Genomic DNA, 22,097 nt, shown 5'->3' on the forward strand with positions numbered 1-22,097 from the left:
GTCCGGGGGTTAGGAACCCCGAGCATCTCTTTTATGAGGATGATGGAGACTGGATTTCGAGCCCACGGGCATAATCCAGGATAATCTTCCCGCCACAGATTTTTTTAACACACCTGCAAAGATTCTTTTCCAAATAAGGCAACATTCAGTTTCCAGAGATTCGGAGCTGATATCTTTGGGGCCACCATCATCCTCTTATATGTGAACCAATGAAACTGCCTCATGTGAAGTCAGCTAAGGCTTCATGGGATAGGCACTCCCCAGCCATTGCCAGATTTCCTCGGAAATCCTGTGGGGATGTAGATAGAGTCCATCAGAGGTGGAGCAGAAATGGTTCATGCGTTGGTAGGAGGGTGAACTAGGTGGTGATGTGTTTGCTTTCCAAGACCAAGACTGCGTCATCATGTCGTGTATTTATGATAAGGTTTGTGAAGCACTAATTAATAGGGGTAGACCAGAGATCTATTTTTATGTTTTTTAATTGTTGGAAACAATTTTATGCTTTAACAAGTTGTAAAAATAAAAATAGTACAAGGAGCCCTGTTATGTATGCCCACTACTCAGATTGACTCTTGGTAGCACTTACCCTGTTCACTGTATCATGACTCTAATAGTGTGTGAGTGTGTGTGTGTGTGTGTGTGTGTAATAGTGTGTGTGTCTGTGTGTGTGTGTCTGTGTGTGTACGTACTTTTTATCTGAACCATGTGGGGGTAAGTCCTATACACCATGGCCCTTTCCCCCTCAGTACTTCATCAATTCCCAAGAGTAGGGGTGTTCTCTTTCATGACCTCACACTACCTACTTCATGAAGTTCCGCTGGCTCACAGTCTGTTTTCTGCGTTTCAGTTTGTGGTTGGCCCTTTACACTGTTACCTCAGAGCAGCTTCCAGGTCGTGGTCAGCTGCTGCATTAGTTGCTATGTATCTTTATCCTGCTGTAGCTAGAAACAGTTTAACAGCCCTTTAACAGACTTTTATGACATGAACATATTTTGAAGACTACAGAACAGGGGTTTATAGAGAATGGAAGATCAATTAATAGTAAAATGTATTTTGAACTTCAGACTATTTTACGACAAGAAGATAAGCCCTTTTCTGAGATTTTAGTGCTTGTTGATACAGTAATGAACTATCTTTTCAAATTAAGAACATCACAGCTTGACTGAGTAATTCATCAAATGACTTTAGTTCTGTCTTGTGGTCAATTATAATTTTTCTTGATTTCCTTACTGCTGATAATAGTATTACTTCTTCCAGCACTGCCATTTTGAATGCCCAGGCTGGGCCACATGCTGGCCGGGCTGTGTAATATGGGTTGTCTGGTTGAGTCCTTGTTTAGCCAGTGACATTCTGGAGGCTCAGGAACAACATGACCTGACCAGCGTGGACGGGCTGAAACGTGGCAGAGTCCTTGGTCCTTCTGGTTCTCCAGAAAAGCTCCGTCATCTTGGCCCATCTTGCCTGAGCAGAGCCACAGGGCTAAAGTGTGGACAGGAAGAGCAGACACGGCAGTAGGGGACAGGCCCAGTGCTGAGGTGCAGCTCTCATTTCTTTGCATTACTTCTAGTCTTTGCTATGATGCTTCGGCCATAAATTTTTATCTGCATTCTTCTCTAATCAATATGCTTTACAAGCATGTAGAGATACAGATAAAAGTATATGAAAAAGCCAAGCAGTGCACCTAGAGGTCAGGGTTTTAGCTGGAGAAGGGCGCTGACTAAGGCCTTTTCAAAGAAGAGGAAAAGGCAGTTTGCTCAGTGGTGCTGACAGCCCCGTCCTGCCGCTCAGGCTTCATGGCAGCGCCGGTCCCGTCCTGCCATCGTGGGCAGGTCCTGCAGGAGCTTTGCTGTGGCGTCTGTTCTGGACTCCTGGCTGCAGCTCGGCCTAGCACGGTGTCTGACATGCTGCTTCTGTCAGGGCCCTGAGGAATCTGTTGCTTCCTGAGTGAACCTGAAACCAGATGACGCTTTCCCCCCCCGACTGCTGTGATGGAAGATGAGAAGTGTCGCTTTGTGAGGAGTGAGGTAAAAGTCCGGAAGGAGAGGCAGTCCATGATGACTCCTTCCTGTGAAGGCTGAGGAGCCCCGGTCAGGCAGGAGGAGTCGCCATACTGATGCCCTGCGTTCTTCCACAGCCGAGCGCAGCGTCTCCGTCCACGTCGGGGGCAGGGAGTTTACTCTTATTCATAACTGACATTAATGTATTTATCTAGCGTTAAATACATAGAAGTAAATAAAGCAATATAATAAAAAAAACCAACCTGAATACTCTTTGGAAGGACCTATGCTGAAGCTGAAGCTCCAGACTTTGGCCACCTGATGCGAACAGCTGACTCTTTGGAAAAGACCCTGATGCTGGGAAAGATTGAGGGCAGGAGGAGAAGGGGACGACAGAGGATGAGATGGTTGGGCGGTATCACTGATTCATTAAAGACGCGAACTTGGGCAAACTCCAGGAAATGGTGAGGGACGGGGAAGCCTGGCCTGCTGCAGTCCATGGAGTCGTACAGAGTTGGACACGACTTGATGACTGAACAACAGCAAGAATTACATACATATAAATAAATGAATAAGTAAACTTTGCCCAACTTACCTACTGTTATTTCTCTCAGCTCAGAATGTAGAAGAATATTGATTGAAGCTAGCTTTTCCTCACTGGGGAATTTTCTAATAGTTGGATGACAATATTAGATTCTTTACAGCCTCACTGCATGTGATGAAGAAGAAATCTCTTTCTTCTACCTTTCTAGGTTCCTGGCTGGGCTGTAAAACAAAAGACAGATAAATAAGAGAAAAGCATACAGATTATTTGATAAGAACTTTGTATAATCAGGAGCCTTTGAGGGGAAATGAAGACCTGAAGAAATGGTTAAACCTGAGTGTTTTTTAACACCAGGCTTGGTGGAGAGTGGAGGGTCACGGGGAAACGTGGCAGAACAGAAGGGCGTGAGTCAAGGGTAGTAAACTTGAGAAGTTCAGGAAGGCCTGTCCAGATTCCTCTCACCTGCAGAGATAAGGATGCTCCTTTCCTCCAAGTGCAGAGCGAGCACCTCCCCCCTGAGGGTTACATGACCTGCTTGGGGGTGGGTGGCAGCACCCTTCCAGCACCCACTGTCTCCCAGCTGCTTTGGCTGGAAACGTCCAGTCTGCCCAGGGGCCGTGTCTGGGGTTGTGCGTCCTGAGCCCTGTCTTGCAGGGGTGGTTAGGTTTCTCATTCCTTAGGATCTTACAGAAAACCCTGTTTCCAGGCACTGTCCGATTGGCTATGCTGCAGACCCGAGGGGAAATTCAGAAACTGGTTTTAAAAGCGGCTGATGAGAGGACAAGCAGGGGGCGGCAGAAGCTGGTGATGAAGAGGGGGCCGTGCCCTGCCGGTGGAGAACTTGACCTTGAGAGTGGTCAGTGTGTCAGGGGCCGGGGGCGAGTCACCTTGGACTTGCCATGGAGTTTGGAAGCTGTTGCCTGCATCGTTCAGTCTCTCAGTCGTGTCTGACTCTCTGCGACCCCATGGATTGCAGCACGCCAGGCCTCCCTGTCCATCACCAACTCCTGAAGCTTGCTCAAGCTCATGTCCATTGAATCAGGGATGCCATCCAACCATCTCATCCTCTGTAGAAGTAGATGTTCTCTTCTGGAACTCTCCTGCTCTTTTTGATGATCTCTGGTTCCTCTGGCTTTTCTGAATCCAGCTTGAACATCGGAAGTTCACGGTTCATGTACTGTTGAAGCCTGGGTTGGAGAACTTTGAACTTTACTTTGCTAGTGTGTGAGATGAGTGCGGTTGTGCAGTAGTTTGAACATTCTTTGGCATTGTCCTTCTTTGGAATTGGAATGAAAACTGACCTTTTCCAGTGATCAGTGCAAAGATATAGGGGAAGACAATAGAATGGGAAAGACTACAAATCTCTTCAAGAAAATTAGAGATACCAAGGGAACATTTCATGCAAAGATGGGCTCAATAAAGGACAGAAATGGTATGGACCTAACAGAAGCAGAAGGTATTAAGAATAAGTGGCAAGAATACACAGAAGAACTATTAAAAAAAGATCTTTATGACCCAGATAACCCCGATGGTGTGATCACTCCACCTAGAGACAGACATCCTGGAATGCAAAGTCAAGTGGGCCTTAGGAAGCATCACTGCAAACAAAGCTAGTGGAGGTGATGGAATTCAAGTTGAGCTATTTTAAATCCTAAAAGATTATCTTAATGTGATATAGAAGAAATGTCTGTGTGAAAGAGGGAGAGATGAATGACCTCAGAGGGAAGCTGTTGAAGCTGGGAGGACCACTGTGTATATCTAAAAATGATCTGAACTGATCACCGATGGCCTGAGCTGTGGATTCATGGTGCTCGCATAGTCTCACACCTGATGATGGCTTAGAGAGTTTGTTTTTTTCCCTTCTTCCAGTTTCATTGAGATATAATTGACATACAGCACTGTGTAAGTCTAGGCTTTGCAGTGTGATGACTTACATGCATTACAAAATGATGACCACAGTAAGTTTGCTGCTGCTGCTGCTGCTGCTGCTAAGTCACTTCAGTCGTGTCCGACTCTGTGTGACCCCACAGACGGAAGCCCACCAGGCTCCCCCGTCCCTGGGATTCTCCAGGCAAGAACACTGGAGTGGGTTGCCATTTCCTTCTCCAATGTGTGAAAGTGGAAAGTGAAAAGTGAAAGTGAAGTTGCTCAGTCGTGTCCGACCCTTAACGACCCCACGGACTGCAGCCTACCAGGCTCCTCCATACATGGGATTTTCTAGGCAATAGTACTGGAGTTTAGTGAACCTTTATTACCTCATATAGATACAAAATTCAAAAAAAAAAATTTTTCTTTTATGATGGAAAGTCTTAGGATTTACTCTCTTAAATTTCGTATATAACTTATAGCAGTGTTAATTACCTTCATTTCAGTTCAGTCACTCAGTCATGTCCAACTCTTTGCGACCCCATGGACTGCAGCACACCAGGCCTCCCTGTCCATCACAAACTCCCGGAGTTTACCCAAACTCATGTCCATTGAGTCAGTGATGCCATCCAACCATCTCATCCTCCGTCATCCCCTTCTCCTCCTGCCTTCAATCTTTCCCAGCATCAGGGTCTTTTCAAATGAGTCTGCTCTTCGCATCAGGTGGCCAGAGTATTGGAGTTTCAGCTTCAACCTCAGTCCTTCCAATGAATATTCAGGATGGTTTCCTTTAGGATGGACTGGTTGGGGGAAGATAGCAGAGGAATAGGACGGGGCAACCACTTTCTCCCCACAAAATCAGCAAAAGAACATTTGAACGCTGAGTAAATCCCACAAAACAACTTCTGAATACTGGCAGAGGACATCAGGCACCTAGAAAAGCAGCCCATAGTCTTCGAAAGGAGGTAGGAAATAGTATAAAAGATAAAAAGAGAGACAAAAGAGAGGGGGACGGAGATCCGTCCTAGGAAGGGAGGCTTAAAAAAAGAAGTTTCCAAACACCTGTAAACACTGGCGAGTGGAACCTCAGAGGGCCACATAACTGGGAGACAAAAGACATAAATAATTAAAACCCACAGACTAAGTGCCCAGAGGAGACTCTCAGCGGAGAAGCGGTGCAGACGCCTGCACCCCCCACTAGCAGGCAGGGGCTGGGCAGGGAGGCGCCAGCGGTGCTTAGAGGGAGAACCGGGTTTGAACGCCCCAGGGCAAACTGAGGGCATGAACTTAAGATAGCGAAGCAGACACTGCAGCTAAAAGGCGGAAAGGCTGCAAAAAGCCTGCAAAAAGCCCCAACCCAAGACTCCGCCAGCCCCGCTCACAGAACAAAGCACTGAGCAGAGAGAGCCGGCAGCGGGCGGCCCATCCCCCAGCCCCCGCCAACACAGGCAGGGAGGGCAGCCAGCGCCGGAAGGGGCAACTGCGGCCCCAGAGAGCCTCCCCATACCAAGCTGCAGGCAGGCTTCCTTGCTAACCAAGACTTCTCCAGTGTGGGCCGGTTGATATCTGCCTGGGAAATTGTGCCGGTTGTACTCCAAGAAAACCGAGTGGCAGGGACCGGGAAGGCGATAAGTCACAGTGACCGTGCTCACCCAACGCCTGGTCACCTGAGCTGCTTGGACCGGGGAAGGCACAAAACGCAGGCCCAACCAAGTCTGCGCCTTTGTGGAGTACCTGAGGACCTGAACCTGAGCCGCTCAGACTTGGGAAGTGCATGCAACCCAGCGCTGGCCGAGGACAGCTCCTGGCAGAGCCACCTAGAGCCTGAGCAGCAAAAACAGGGAAAGCACACACACCGCGAGTGGGAGCATTCCCAGTGTAGCCGAGACACTGGAACACTCCCCACAGACGCCAGGAATATTTGTTAGCTGCGTTCCTCCCTCCCCACAGCACGACTGAACAGGTGAGCCGGGAAAAAAAAAAAAGTGTCCACCACTGCATCCTGGTGTCAGGACAGGAATTAGACACTGAGGAGACCAGAAAACAGAAGAGCTTTTTCAACAGAAGGAACTGCCTTGGAAGTAACAGAGGGAGAAGCCTTGAGCCTACTGCAAGAATAAGACTGAAAACCAGAGGCAGAGGCTTAAGGCCAAATCCTGAGAACACCAGAGATCTCCTGTTCCAGGGAACATTAATTGATAGGTGCTCATCAAATGCCTCCATACATACACTGAAACCAGGCACCACCCAAGGGTCAACAAGTTTCAGTGAAAGACATACTACTCAAACAATCCAGCAACACTGGAGAATAGCACTGAGCTTCAATATACAGGCTGCCCAAAGCCATTCCAAACCCACTGACATCTCAAACTCATTACTGGACCCTTCATTGCACTCCAGAGAGAAGAAATCCAGCTCCACCCACCAGAACATCGACACAAGCTTCCCTAACCAGGGAAACTTGACAAGTCACCCGTCCAACCCCACACACAGCGAGGAAACTACATAATAAAGAGAACTCCACAAACGGCCAGAAGAGGGAAAGGCCACCCCAAACACAGCAATATAAGCAAGATGAAGAGGCAGAGAAATACCCAGCAAATAAAGGAACAGGATAAATGCCCACCAACACAAACAAAAGAGGAAAATATAGGGAACCTGCCTGATAAAGAATTTTGAATTTTAATTGTGAAAATGATTCAAAATCTTGAAAGCAGAATGGAGTTACAGATAAATAAACTGGAGAAGAGGATTGAGAAGAAAGAAGAAAGGTTTAATTAGAACTTAGAGGAAATAAAAAAAGAGTCAATATACAATGAATAATGCAATAGATGAGATCAGAAACACTCTGGAGGGAACATACAGTATAATAACAGAGGCAGAAGACAGGATAAGCGAGCTAGAAGATAGAATTGTAGAAATAAATGAAACAGAGAGGAAAAAAGAAAAACGAATTAAAAGAAATGAGGACAATATTAGAGACCTCTGGGACAATGTTAAACACTCCAACATTCGAATCATAGGAGTCCCAGAAGAAGAAGACAAAAAGAAAGACCATGAGAGAAGACTTGAGGAGATAATAGTTGAAAATTTCCCTAAAATGGGGAAAGAAATAATCGCCCAAGTCCAAGAAACCCAGAGAGTCCCCAACAGGATAAACCCAAGGCGAAATACTCCAAGACACATATTAATCAAATTAACAAAGATCAAACACAAAGAACAAATATTAAAAGCAGCAAGGGAAAAGCAGCAAATAACACATAAGGGGATTCCCATAAGGATAACAGCTGATCTTTCAACAGAAACTCTTCAGGCCAGAAGGGAGTGGCAAGACATACTTAAAGTGATGAAAGAAAATACCCTACAGCCCAGATTACTATACCCAGCAAGGATCTCATTCAAATATGAAGGAGAAATCAAAAGCTTTACAGACAAGCAAAAGCTGAGGGAATTCAGCATCACCAAACCAGCTCTCCAACAAATGCTAAAGGATCTTCTCTAGACAGGAAACACAGAAAGGGTGTATAAACTCGAACCCAAAGCAATAAATAAAATGGCAACGGGATCATACTTATCAATAATTACCTTAAACGTAAATGGGTTGAATGCCCCAACCAAAAGACAAAGGCTGGCTGAATGGATACAAAAACAAGAACCCTATATATGTTGTCTACAAGAGACCCACCGCAAAATGAGGGACACATACAGACTGAAAGTGAAGGGCTGGAAAAAGATATTCCACGCAAACAGAGACCAAAAGAAAGCAGGAGTAGCAATACTCATATCAGATAAAATAGACTTTAAAACAAAGGCTGTGAAAAGAGACAAAGAAGGAAACTACATAATGATCAAAGGGTCAGTCCAAGAAGAAGATATAACAATTATAAATATTTATGCACCCAACATAGGAGCACCGCAATATGTAAGACAATTACTAACAAATATGTAAGGGGAAATTAACAACAATGCAATAATAGTGGGAGATTTTAAAACCCCAGTTACATCTATGGATAGATCAACTAAACAGAAAATTAACAAGGAAACACAAACTTTAAATGATACAATAGAACAGTTAGACCTAATAGATATCTATAGGACATTTCACCCCAAATCAATGAATTTCACCTTTTTCTCAAGCGCACACGGAACCTTTTCCAGGATAGATCACATCCTGGGCCATAAATCTAGCCTTGGTAAATTCAAAAAAATTGAAATCATTCCAAGCATCTTTTCTGACCACAATGCAGTAAGATTAGATCTCAATTACAGGAGAAAAACTATTAAAAATGCCAGCATATGGAGGCTGAACAACACACTGATGAATAATGAACAAATCATAGAAGAAATCAAAAGAGAAATCAAAATATGCATAGAAATGAATGAAAATGAAAACACAACAACCCAAAACCTCTGGGACACTGTAAAAGCAGTGCTAAGGGGGAAGTTCATAGCAATGAAGGCCCACCTCAAGAAACAAGAAAAAAGTCAACTAAATAACCTAACTCTATATTGTCACCTTGCTTATTTAACTTATATGCAGAGTACATCATGAGGAACGCTGGGCTGGAAGAAGCACAAGCTGGAATCAAGATTGCTGGGAGAAATATCAATAACCTCAGATATGCAGATGACACTACCCTTATGGCAGAAAGTGAAGAGGAACTCAAAAGCCTCTTGATGAAAGTGAAAAAGGAGCGTGAAAAGGTTGGCTTGAAGCTCAGCATTCAGAAAACAAAGATCATGGCATCTGGTCCCATCACTTCATGGGAAATAGATGGAAAAACAGTGGAAACAGTGTCAGACTTTATTTTTTGGGGCTCCAAAATCACTGCAGATGCTGATTTCAGCCATGAAATTAAAAGACGCTTGCTCCTTGGAAGGAAAGTTATGACCAACCTTGATAGTATATTAAAAAGCAGAGACATTACTTTGCCAACCAAGGTCCGTCTAGTCAAGGCTATGGTTTTTCCCGTGGTCATGTATGGATGTGAGAGTTGGACTGTGAAGAAAGCTGATCACCGAAGAATCGATGCTTTTGAACTGTGGTGTTGGAGAAGACTCTTGAGAGAGTCCCTTATACTGCAAGGAGATCCAACCAGTCCATTCTAAAGGAGATCAATCCTGGATGTTCATTGGAGGGACTGATGCTGAAGCTGAAACTGCAATACTTTGGCCACCTCATGCAAAGAGTTGACTCACTGGAAAAGACTGATGCTGGGAAAGGTTGAGGGCGGGAGGAGAAGGGGACGACGGAGAATGAGATGGCTGGATGGCATCACCGACTCTGTGGACATGAGTTTGAGTGTACTCTGGGAGTTGGTGACGGACAGGGAGGCCTGGCGTGGTGTGATTCATGGGGTCGCGGAGAGTCGGACACGACTGAGCGACTGAACTGAATTGAACTGAACATCTAAAGAAACTAGAAAAGGAAGAAATGAAGAACCCCAGGGTTAGTAGAAGGAAAGAAATCGTAAAAATTAGGGCAGAGATAAATGCAAAAGAAACAAAAGAGACCATAGCAAAAATCAACAAAGCCAAAAGCTGTTTTTTTGAGAAGGTAAATAAAATTGACAAACCACTAGCCAGACTTATCAAGAAACAAAGGGAGAAGAACCAAATCAATAAAATTAGAAATGAAAATGGAGAGATCACAACCGACAACACAGAAATACAAAGGATTATTAGAGAATGCTATCAGCAATTATATGGCAATAAAATGAATAACCTGGAAGAAATGGACAAATTCCTAGAAAAGTACACCTTGCCAAAACTGAACCAGGAAGAAATAGAAAATCTGAACAGACCCATCACAAGCATGGAACTAGAGGCTGTAATAAGAAATCTTCAAGGAAACAAAAGCCCAGGTCCAGACGGCTTCACAGCTGAATTCTTCCAAAAATTTAGAGAAGAGCTAACACCTATTCTACTCAAACTCTTCCAGAAAATTGCTGAGGAAGGGAAACTTCCAAACTCATTCTATGAGGCCACCATCACCCTAATCCCAAAACCTGGTAAAGATCCCACAAAACAAGAAAACTACAGGCCAATATCACTTAATGAACATAGATGCAAAAATCCTTAACAAAATTCTAGCAATCAGAATCCAACAACACATTAAGAAGATCATACATCATGACCAAGTGGACTTTATCCCAGGAATGCAAGGATTCTTCAATTTCCACAAATCAATCAATGTAATACACCACATTAACAAACTGAAAAATAAAAATCATATGATTATCTCAATAGATGCAGAGAAAGCCTTCGACAAAATTCAACATCCATTTATGATAAAAACCCTCCAGAAAGTGGGAATAGAAGGGACATATCTTAACATAATAAAAGCTGTATATGACAAACCCACAGCAAACATTATCCTCAATGGTGAAAAACTGAAAGCATTTCCACTAAAGTCAGGAAGAAGACAAGGGTGCCCACTCTCATCACTACTATTCAACGTAGTTCTGGACGTTTTGGCTACAGCAATCAGAGCAGAAAAAGACATAAAAAGAATACAAATTGGAAAAGAAGAAGTAAAACTTTCACTATTCGCTGATGACATGATCCTCTACACAGAAAACCCTAGAGACTCTACCAGAAAACTACTAGGGCTAATCAATGATTACAGTAAAGTTGCAGGATATAAAATCAACACACAGAAATCCCTTGCGTTCCTATACACTAATAATGAGAAAATAGAGAAATTAAGGAAATTATTCCATTCACTGTTGCAACGAAAATAATTAAATACTTAGGAATATATCTACCTAAGGAAACAAAAGACTTGTACATAGAAAACTATAAAACACTAGTGAAAGTAATCAAACAAGACGTTAATAGATGGAGAAATATACTGTGTTCGTGGATTGGAAGAATAAGTATTGTAAAAATGAGTATACTACCCAAAGTAATTTATACATTCAATGCAATGCCTATCAAGCTACCAACGATATTTTTTACAGAGCTAGAACAAATAATCTCACAATTTGTATGGAAAAACAAAAAACTTTGAATAGCCAAAGCAATCTTGAAGAAGAAGAGTGGAACTGGGGGAATCAACCTGCCGGACTTCAGGCTCTACTACAAAGCCACAGTCATCAAGACAGTATGGTACTGGCATAAAGACAGAAATATAGATCAATGGAACAAAATAGAAAGCCCAGAGATAAATCCACGCACCTATGGACACCTTATCTTTGACAAAGGAGGCAAGAATATAAAATGGAGAAAAGACAGTCTCTTTAACAAGTGGTGCTGGGAAAACTGGTCAGCCACTTGTAAAAGAAGGAAACTAGAACACTTCCTAACACCATACACAAAAATAAATTCAAAATGGATTACAGAGCTAAATGTAAGACCAGATTCTATAAAACTCCTAGAGGAAAACGTAGGCAAAACACTCTCCGACATAAATCACAACATGATCCTCCAAGACCCACCTCCCAGAATATTGGAAATAAAAGCAAAAATAAACAAATGGGACCTAATTAAAATCAAAAGCTTCTGCACAGCAAAGGAAACTATAAGCAAGGTGAAAAGACAGCCTTCAGAATGGGAGAAAGTAATAGCAAATGAAGCAACTGATAAAGGATTAATCTCCAAAATATACAAGCAGCTCCTTCAGCTCAATTCCAGAAAAATAAACGACCCAATCAAAAAATGGGCCAAAGAACTAAACTGACATTTCTCCAAAGAAGACATACAGATGGCTAACAAACACTTGAAAATATGCTCAACATCCCTCATAATCAGAGAAATGCAAATCAAAACCACAACGAGATACCATTTCACACCAGTCAGAATGGCTGCTATCCAAAAGTCTACATGCAATAAATGCTGGAGAGGGTGTGGAGAGAAGGGAACCCTCTTACACTGTTGGTGGGAATGCAAACTAGTACAGCCACTATGGAGAACAGTGTGGAGATTCCTCAAAAAACTGGAAATAGAACTGCCATATGACCCAGCAATCGCACTCCTGGGCATACACACCGAGGAAACCAGAATTGAAAGAGATACATGTGCTCCAATGTTCATCGCAGCACTGTTTATAATAGCCAGGACATGGAAGCAACCTAGATGTCCATCTGCAGATGAATGGATAAGAAAGCTTTGGTACATATACACAATGGAGTATTTTTCAGCCATCAAAAAGAATACGTTTGAATCAGTTCTAATGAGGTGGATGAAATTGGAACCTATTATACAGAGTGAAGTAAACCAGAAAGAAAAACATCAATACAGTATACTAACGCATATGTATGGAATTTAGAAAGATGGTAACCTTACCCCTGTATATGAGACTGCAAAAGAGACATAGGTATATAGAACAGTCTTTGGGACTCTGTGGGAGAGGGTGAAGGTGGGATGATTTGGGAGAATGGCATTGTAGCATGTATATTATCATATGTGAAATGAATCACCAGTCTAGGTTCGACGCATGATACAGGATGCTTGGGTCTGGTGCACGGGGATGACCTGGAGGGAGGATATGGGGAAGAGAGAGGTGGGAGGGGTTTCAAGAAAGGGAACACGTGTACACCCAGGGCAGATTCATGTCAATGTATGGCAAAACCAACCAATATATTAATGTAAGGTAATTTGCCTCCAATAAAACAAAAAACAGAAAAAAAGGATGGACTGGTTGGATCTCCTTGCAGTCCAAGGGACTCTCAAGAGCCTTCTCCAACACCATAGTTCAAAAGCATCAATTCTTCGGTATTCTTTCTCGTTTCTTTGTGGTCCAACTCTCACATCCATACATGACTACCAGAAAAACCATAGTCTTGATGAGATGGACCTTTGTTGGCAAAGTAATGTCTCTGCTTTTTAATATGCTGTCTAGGCTGGTCATAGCTTTTCTTCCAAGGAGTAAGCGTCTTTTAATTTCATGACTGCAGTCACCATCTGCAGTGATTTTGGAGCCCAAGAAAATAAAGTCTGTCACTGTTTCCACTGTTTCCCCATCTATTTCCAATGAAGTGATGGGACCAGATGCCATGATCTTAGCTTTCTGAATGTTGAGTTTTAAGCCAACATTTTTACTCTTTGCTTTCACTTCCATCAAGAAACTCGTTAGTTCTACTTCACTTTCTGCCATAAGGGTGGTGTCATCTGCATATCTGAGGTTATTGATATTTCTCCCCGCAACTTGAATCCAGCTTGTGCTTCATCCAGCCCAGCGTTCCTCATGATGTACTCTGCATATAAGTTAAATAAGCAGGGTGACAATATACAACCTTAACGTACTCCTTTCCCTGTTTGGAACCAGTCTGTTGTTCCATGTCCAGTTCTAACTGTTACTTCCTGACCTGCATACAGATTTCTCAAGAGGCAGGTCAGGTATTCCCATCTGGTATTCCCATCTCTTTAAGAGTTTTCCACAGTTAACTGTTAATTCCACAGTTAATTTTCCACATGTTAATTACCTTAATCATGTTGTACATCACATGCCTAGTACTTGAGAGTTTTGTTTATGTGCTTATCGTTTGAATTCAGTGCAGGTTATTAACTGTTAATTTCATCTGTTGGGATCTACATATATGTTAAAGCTACACCACCTTAAGTGATCATGAAAAGTTTAAAACTGTGGAATTGAACCTAAGTTTAAAGATGTGCAAATATGGTCAAATAATATGCATTTTGAAAGGCTCTGTGTCCTTAGTTGTACTTGAGTTATTTACACTTACCTGACTAGTCAGCTCAGTTGCTTTGGAATCTTGAATGTACAAATATACAAACACCTCTCTCTGGTGGTTTTCCTGAGTCTTCGCGTGCTCTTGTCACTTCACTTACACAGTTGCTCACAGATGATGTATTCGAGGGAGTTTTCATATCATAGGTCCAGTTTATATCCCACAAGTCTACGTGAATGTTTAGTCTTTTCACCTAGGATGTATTCGTGCCCGATGCCCACCTCTGATGGACGATTTTTTGGTTGCGCTCGGGCTCCGTTGCTGTGCGTGGGCTTCCTCTAGCTGCAGCGAGGGAGCTCGGCCCTTTGCCGTGGTGCTCGGGCTCCTCATTGCGGTGGCTTCTCCTGGGAAGTGCGCGGGTGCCAGCGGTTGTAGCACACAGGCTTGGTGGTCACCGCTCCTGGGCTCTAGGCACCGGCCAGGAGTTGCAATGCTCCGGTTTAGGTGCTCTGCAGCAGGTAGAATCTTCCTGGGTCGGGGATTGAACCTATCTGTGTTCCTTGCATTGGCTGGAGGTACCGCTAAGGAAGTTATATGTATGGCTTCCCTGCTGGCTTAAGACCGTAAGAATCCACCTGCAATGCAAGAAACCAGGTTTGGTCCCTGGATCAGGAAGATCCCCTGAAGAATGGAATGGCTACCCATTCCAGTATTCTTGCCTGGAGAATTTCATACATAGAGGAGCCTGGTAGGCTACACCCCATGAAGTCACAAAGATTTGGACAGAACAGAGCGACTAACATATATATATATATATGTGTTATATATATAATATAGATTTACCTTGAACTGTTGTAAGCCTTTGTTTTCTCATCTGTAGAGCACAGAAAATAGTGCCCTCTTTAGAGATCTTTAAGATCAGCAAGAGCTCCAGGTTTGTCCTCCAGGCTTCCGTTGCAGTGGCAGTGGGTCATGGTGGTTGCATTTTTATGGTTTGCGTCATAGTATTGCCTGTGAGGAGTATTGCATTGAGTATTGCATATTGAGGAGCGGAGATGGCCCATCTTTGAAGGGGCTGTAGTTTTCTGTTGCAGTGCCAGATGCCAGTTAGACAGTGAACTCCAGGTAAAAGGAGTGTGTTTCCCATGGTCTGACTGAAGCCCACACCATGTCCCCTCTCATGGGTATGGCAATCTGAGATGAGAAGCTGTGATTATTTGTGTGCCATCACATCCCTGGTTGAGTTCAGCCCAGATAAAATAATCCACATAGCAGCAACCTGGTAGAGCCATAAATACAAGACGGTATTTCAACCTTCTGCCCCAGCAGAGAGAATCTGGCACTTGTATTTCCTATAAGAGCATTAACAGCCTTCTAGAAGGCAATGGCACCCCACTCCAGTACTCTTGCCTGCAAAATCCCATGGATGGAGCAGCCTGGTGGGCTGCAGACCATGGGGTCGCGAAGGGTCGGAAACGACTGAGCGACTTCACTTTCACTTTTCACTTTTAGGCATTGGAGAAGGAAATGGTAATCCACTCCAGTACTCTTGCCTGGAGAATCCCAGGGATGGCAGAGCCTGGTGGACTGCCATCTATGGGGTCGCACAGAGTCGGACACGACTGAAGCGACTTAGCAGCAGCAGCAGTAGTACTTGAAAAAACAAAGCAAAGAAATCTCCAAAATCAGTACTACTTACTGAATTCTTGAAGAATAGTGTAAAAACTCTATTTCTTAGAGTTATACCAGGAAGATATAATATAGGTGTCCTGACAAGTTCTAAAAGTAGAAATGTGTCCTATAGATCTGCGTCCAAGTTAATGATCTTCCGGGTTATCTTTTTTTTTAATCTCACAGTTTGTCTAGCATTGTTCCCAGATGTTTTAAGCATCTCATTATGCATAAGCTTAAAAAACTAAAGAAGCCTTATTTGCAGATACTTTGATTTTACTGGAGCATCGTGCATGCCTGTGTGCATGCTAAGTTGCTTCAGTTGAGTCCAGCTCGTTGCGACATCACGGACTGTGTCAAGACCAACAACTCTTTGTGACACCATAGCCTACCAGACTCCCCTCTGTCCCTGGGATTCTCCAGGCAAGGATACTAGACTGAGTTGCTGTTTCCTCCTCCAGGGGAGCTTCCCCACCCAGGGACTGAACCAGTTATCTTAAGTCTTCTGCATTGGCAGGCGGGTTCTTTACCACCATCGCCACCTGGGAAGCCCTGCTGGAGCATTGTATGTAACAGCAAATTTTAGAAAATTGACGTGTAGTTGATATAAGTTAGTTGTATAACATAGTGGCTCACAGTTTTTAAAGGTTTTACTCCATTTGTGGTTATTCTAAAATATTGGCTGTATTCCCTGGGTGGTACAGTATATCCTTGTAGCTGATTCATTTTCTGCATGTTAATCATAGTTTGTACCTCTAAATCGCCTACCCCTACCTTGCCTTCTCTCCTTGCCTCTCCCCACTGGGCACCATTAATTTGTTCTCTTTATCTGTGAGTCTGTAACAGAAGTTTTAATGTTTCCTCTCATTTGTTAAATTCTAAAGTTTTGGTTTGTGGATTTAATTTCTGATGAAGACTTTTCTTGATGATTTTAAAATTAATCTTTCTGAGTTGACAGGATCAAATAAAAACATATATATATATATATATTTTTTTTTTTTTTTTTGCAAAGGAGAGCATTTTTAAAAACAGGTTTCCAGGAACACCAGTGCTGTGAGGTGCCTTGGGGTGAGGTGGGAGTGGCGGGGAAGGCTTCCTTTGCCAAAAGAGTTTAGAAAGCAGCCTTCCCAGATTGGAGAGATTTATGGCACACATTTGCATATTAAAGACCGAATTTCTGTGGAAAAGAACCCTGTTTAATCCAGTGTTTCACAAAATCACTTGGTCATGGATTCTTTTTTAATCAAAGAATATCTATTAATATCCCTTTGAGAAATCCTGCAGGAGAGTTTTAGAAATGACTGTTTTTAAGCAAGTCTAATTAATTTTGTGTTAATTTGAATCCCAGATTTGGACAGGCTCTAGTTAATTTGGTTCTCCTTGCAGGAATGTTTTCTCACAGCCTTTCTTATGGGTCATTGGCTTTCAGTCTACTTGAGTTGTAACTGAGCCAGAATCTGCTCGTTGTAACTCCCACCCTCATATCTTGGGTCAGCACCCCCACCAACCCCCCAGCATGGTATTAAACATATATGTCAGCTCTTGAACATGTGAAGAATTAATTTTGTCCCTTTCTTAAACTTTTCTTGTCAAAAAGTTGTAAGAACACTTAAAAGCTTCTGTTGACTAAAAAAATATGGACAACCTAAAAGTTGAGAGTTAGGTTTTATTCAGTGGGGATGTTGGACTTGAGCCTGGGAGACAGGACCTCAGGTGACCCGGGGAAAGCGGACTCTGAGGGGCAGGAGAGGAGCTAGGCTACATACAGGTTTGCAGCAAGGGCAGGTAGTCTATGGAAAGATTACTGTTAGTTAAGAGAAAACGAAATCTCTCCCATGAAGAGATTTAGCAGTTTTCTACGTATGGGAAGATGCTAGCGGCCTGCTTGCTGAAATTATTTCTTTCCTATGCGTCTGGCCCTCTGGGGCCAATCCTGCTTGCTTTATTGTTCACTTGCTTCTTCCTTGTTTACCTTTGGGGAATGTGGTGGATGGCGCCTCTCACCGCCGCCCCCACCCGGGCTCCTCATCTCTTAGCTGATGGCTTCTGAATAGCTGGCCTTGTTTCACCTGGGCTCAGAAATGCGCATTGGGAAAAGTCTTGTTCATCGGTAGAGCATAAAGCAGAAAATGCTTCATTTCACACTTTCTCACCCTTCATGTCATGTGGTTCCATTTCTACACCGCGCATTTATTTTTCCTGCGTGTTCTCTCTGTGTTCTCACCTGTGCTGAGACTTGGGTTGAAGGCAGACAGTGAGTTGAAGGACAGTCAGTCAGGTTGTCACAGCTGTGCAGCAGGAGCTTGGGCCCACGGTGTCCGCTCTGTGCTCGACACCTTCCAAATTATCTCCCACCTTCCACCTCCCTACCTTTGTACGTGCTGAGCTGTTTCCCTGTGTACTTACCTTTAAGGGTTTTTTCCTTTGTTGCAGAATAGCCCCTTTTGTGGTAACTATTTTCCAGTTTTTCTACAAAGAGCAAGTATTGCTTTTATTTTCAGAAAAGAACAAGATAATGTTATTTTATAAAACCTTAGTCTTTTTCATTCTGAAGTTGCTTTGTGAAGGGAAGGCAGTTGGATCATTCACCTCTTTCGCAGGAATGGGCTGATACACATGTGCTGCTATTCCCCAGAGTATCTGTGTTTCAGATGCCTTGATGGTGGTGCTGGTGGGAGAGGTCTTCAGATATGGCCAGATGGCCAAACCAGGCCACAGCCTGTCTTTTTGTACAGACCATGGGTTAAGAATTATTTTTACAGTTTTTAAAGAATTAGAGACAAATCAAAAGAAGAATATTATTTGGGGGCATATGAAAGTTATGTGAAATTCAGCATTCAGTGTCCATAAATGATTATGCGGAACTCAGGCATGCCCATTCATTTGTGTGTTCTTGTACCACGTGGCCCTTAAAGCCAAAAATATTTCCCACCTGGCTCTTCACAGAAAATGTTTGTGGAGCTTTATCTCCGGGTGAGGTTTTGTGTATATTTAGGGTAAGCTTTTGTGTGAATTCACTTTGCTCTGAATCCCTTTGTGAAGATGGCTTTCTTTTCCTACATGTAAGATCTGCTGTGGTTCAGTGAATGAAGTTTTATACCATAGCTGCTTTGCCCTGAGCCAAATAGATGGCCAGATATTTCTCCAGCAAAGATTCAAGAGCAGCAGAGACTTGCAGGACAGGGCCTGCAGCCAAGGGGCATCACAGGAACATTCGGGCATCGCGAGGGAGGGGACCACTGTTACAGTAGGGAGAGGAGGCAGGTGGGCTGCAGTTGACACAGACCTCATGGCTTTCCCTTGGCCGAGCCCTGGCCGCTGGAAGCTGGGTCTCCTGCTGGGCTCCGCTGTCATCACAGGCTGTGAGAGCGCCCCCTGCTGGTCACCTGACTCTGTTTAATTGAGGTTTTTTAAAGGTTTAATTTATTAATTTTTTACAGCTGCTTTTCTGAATGTGCTTCTTTCTTCTATTTATTTTTAAAAATGGCATTTTAAAAGGCAAACTTAGTACATTGCTTCATATTCTAGGCAAGATTTTCTTTCTGTGATAACCCTTTTTGAGTGAGATGGAGTCAAGAGAGAGATACCTGCTTCAAGTAAGTCGTGCTGATGGAAAACTGAGGAATTGTGTTCCTTGTCCCTCAAGTTAGATCTGTTTCCCAGCTGCATCACTGGGTAGCCTGTTCAATATGGCTGTTCCATTTGCTCTTTGCTCTTTTAATATAGATCTCCTTTTTTGTTTAGGCGAAAGTGGTTGGCATTGCCGGTTTTTCTAGCCTCATTAGTGCTATGTTAGTCCTTTGGTTTAATTATTAATTGATTACTTTGGAAACTATTTTTAATAAATACAAATCGTAAGTCCTTCTAAGTGTATTTTCACTGTGTGTACCTCCAGGTTGGAACGTCCTGACTTCCTGTCTTATATTCTGGGCTCTGTTCTTATTCTTAATTCCTGGTGAATTCTGATGAGTGTAAGCATGTCCTGTGTGCAAACAGAATTGCCACTCAGTAACTCAAAGGGCATGTGAGTTATATAGTTTTAGGTCTCATGCAATATTTAGGTCTCTGATCCATTTGGAAGAAAAGGTTCAAATGAATCCTTTCGCATGATAAATGTTAGTTTCTCAGCATCATTTGTTGAAAAGATTCAACATTGAATTGCTTTTGTTCTTTTGTGAAAAACCAATTGTTAGGACTTCCCTGGAGGTCCATTGGTTAAGACTCTGTGCTTCCAATGCAGGAGGCGCAGGTTCAATCCTTGGTTGGGAAATTAAGATTCCACGAGCTGTGTGTGGTATGGTGGGAAAAAATAAAATAAAAAACAATTGTCCATAAATATGTGTCCATTTCTGGACTCTGTTGGGTTCCATCGATCTATATGTCAATTTTTAAAAATAGCATTTAAAAAAAATTCTTTATTAAGTCCTAAAACTTGGTTTAGCTTAGCTTCATTCTGGTAGTCGCTTCCCAGGTCAGTGTGGATGGGTCGGGGGAACGCTTGGAGGATTTGGTGCAGGAGTGGGGGTTTCCCCCTGTGTGTTGGTTATCCAGCAGCGTTAATAGCTCCCGCTGTGTGAGAGGACATGGTGCCAGGTACCGATTGTCACAGATGCCTGGGTGGGCCCTGCAGGAGAAACATCCCTGCTGAGAAGTGGGTGATGGAGTTCACGATTCTGTGTCCTAAGTTTCTCTTTTCTTCCCCATCACCAGGCAGGCACTCAGGAGCCCACAGCTGAGGGCATGGCTAAGGTCACAGGCAAAGTACAGATGGCTTATCTTTTATTTATTGAACAGAACTTCTTTGACTGTCTGCTGTATGAAGGGTACTGTGCGAAGCACGAAGCATTTATAATGAGAACGTAAGACTCTGTCCTCTTAAGGGGTTTACGCTTGTGCTATCATGGATGTAAAACTATTCTTGAAGGAAAAGGATGGTCGGTGTCCTGGTACAAGCCAAGGAATATGGGAGGGCAGAGGGGGGACGCTTTCATGGTTTGGGTGACACTGGAGTTTGACCTTGAAGGAAGAGTAAGATTCAGTAGCCAGAGGCGGAGTGAGGACAGAACAGCTTTTCGGGTAGAAAGAATACCTCAAGTGCAAGCAGAGACCGCCACTGTCCAGCCGACATTCCTTTCCAGCTCTCTCAGCCCTCGGGATTGGAAGTGCAGCTGTCCCGTCCGGGTGCTGGGGCGCGTGTGTGCTGCGCTGCACCGCAGCTGTGTCCCCGCTTCACCTTTGCACAAGTGGCCCCTGAGTTTCACGGTGGTCCCTGGCCCTAGCTGCTCTTTGGTGACACTTTTCTGTCTAAAGGAGAGAGGATGTTCAGAACAGGGACTGGAGGAAAAATAAGATCTGCTTAGATGTTAAGGCTTTAGTATGCAGCGTACGTGGGCATCACCTCTTGAGTCTGGTCATGAACGTCTCCGAGGACTAACTGTCGAACGTCTGTGGTGCTCAGGTCTCTGCTGAGCAGATTGAAATCTAGAAATTTGGTAAAATTGCAGTGTCGTTTAGGAGGTAATTGCTTTTTTTAAAAAAACTGAAGTATATTGGATTTACACTGTTAATTTCTGCTGTTCAGCAAAATTATTCAGCTATATATCCCTGTATCTATTTATACTTTGTATCTTTACAGATCTATATTCCATAAAAAGAATACACAGACACACACACGCACACTCTTTCACATTCTCTTCCATTATGGTGTATAGGATGTTGAATACACTTCTTTGTGCTATATACAGTAGGACCTTGTTGTCCAGCCTGTGTATAATAGCTTACATCTGCTAACCCTAGCCTCCCGCTCCATCCCTGGGAGGTGATCACTTTGAAGAAATTGATGCCAGCTTTTTAAGCTTGAATCTTCCCACAGAAGGTATAATTCTGTGGCAGAGATTGATTTCAACAACAGCGTATACAACATCTGTCAAAAATTTTCTTTATTAGTGATGGATAAACTGGTATTGATGATTCTGCCCACACGTTTGGGTCTGGGGCCTTGGAGTTTCATCTGGACTGAAGGAAACGCTTTAACAGGGGGCAGGTTTCAGCGTGGTTGGGAGCAGAAGCCTTGGGATCGCATGATCTGGGGGTGTCTTTAAAAATAGTCTCCGTGTTCATCTCCCTGTGGCAGTTGTCCTATCATAATCCCAGTTGCTTCAGAGGTTTAATGAAGAGGATGCAACCAGTTGTTCTCAGCTGTTTACTCGTGAGGACTCGAGGACCTGGGCTTATGTGTGAATAAGGGTGAATCAGTTTCATGTGAAGCGTCAGCATCGCGGTGTTTTAAGGGCTTGGAACCTTAACATGCGCTCCTGAGATAGCCTGAGATTTTCTAGTCCTCAAGACTTAAAAAGACATGAAGCCACGGCTCGTGTCATCCCTCTC

The 22,097-nt window shown here is 43.4% G+C and overlaps 1 protein-coding gene across 21 annotated transcripts in view; it reads left to right on the top strand.

Annotated features, from left to right (window-relative positions):
• The window catches only part of DST (dystonin), a 542,031-nt gene that overhangs the window by 248,941 nt on the left and 270,993 nt on the right, over positions 1–22,097 (top strand). The gene's annotated exons all lie outside the window — the stretch shown is intronic.

The sequence above is a fragment of the Moschus berezovskii genome, chromosome 23 (assembly GCF_049115385.1).
Source record: "Moschus berezovskii isolate FMDL1 chromosome 23, NW_MosBer_1.0, whole genome shotgun sequence".
Taxonomy (NCBI): Eukaryota; Metazoa; Chordata; class Mammalia; order Artiodactyla; family Moschidae; genus Moschus; species Moschus berezovskii.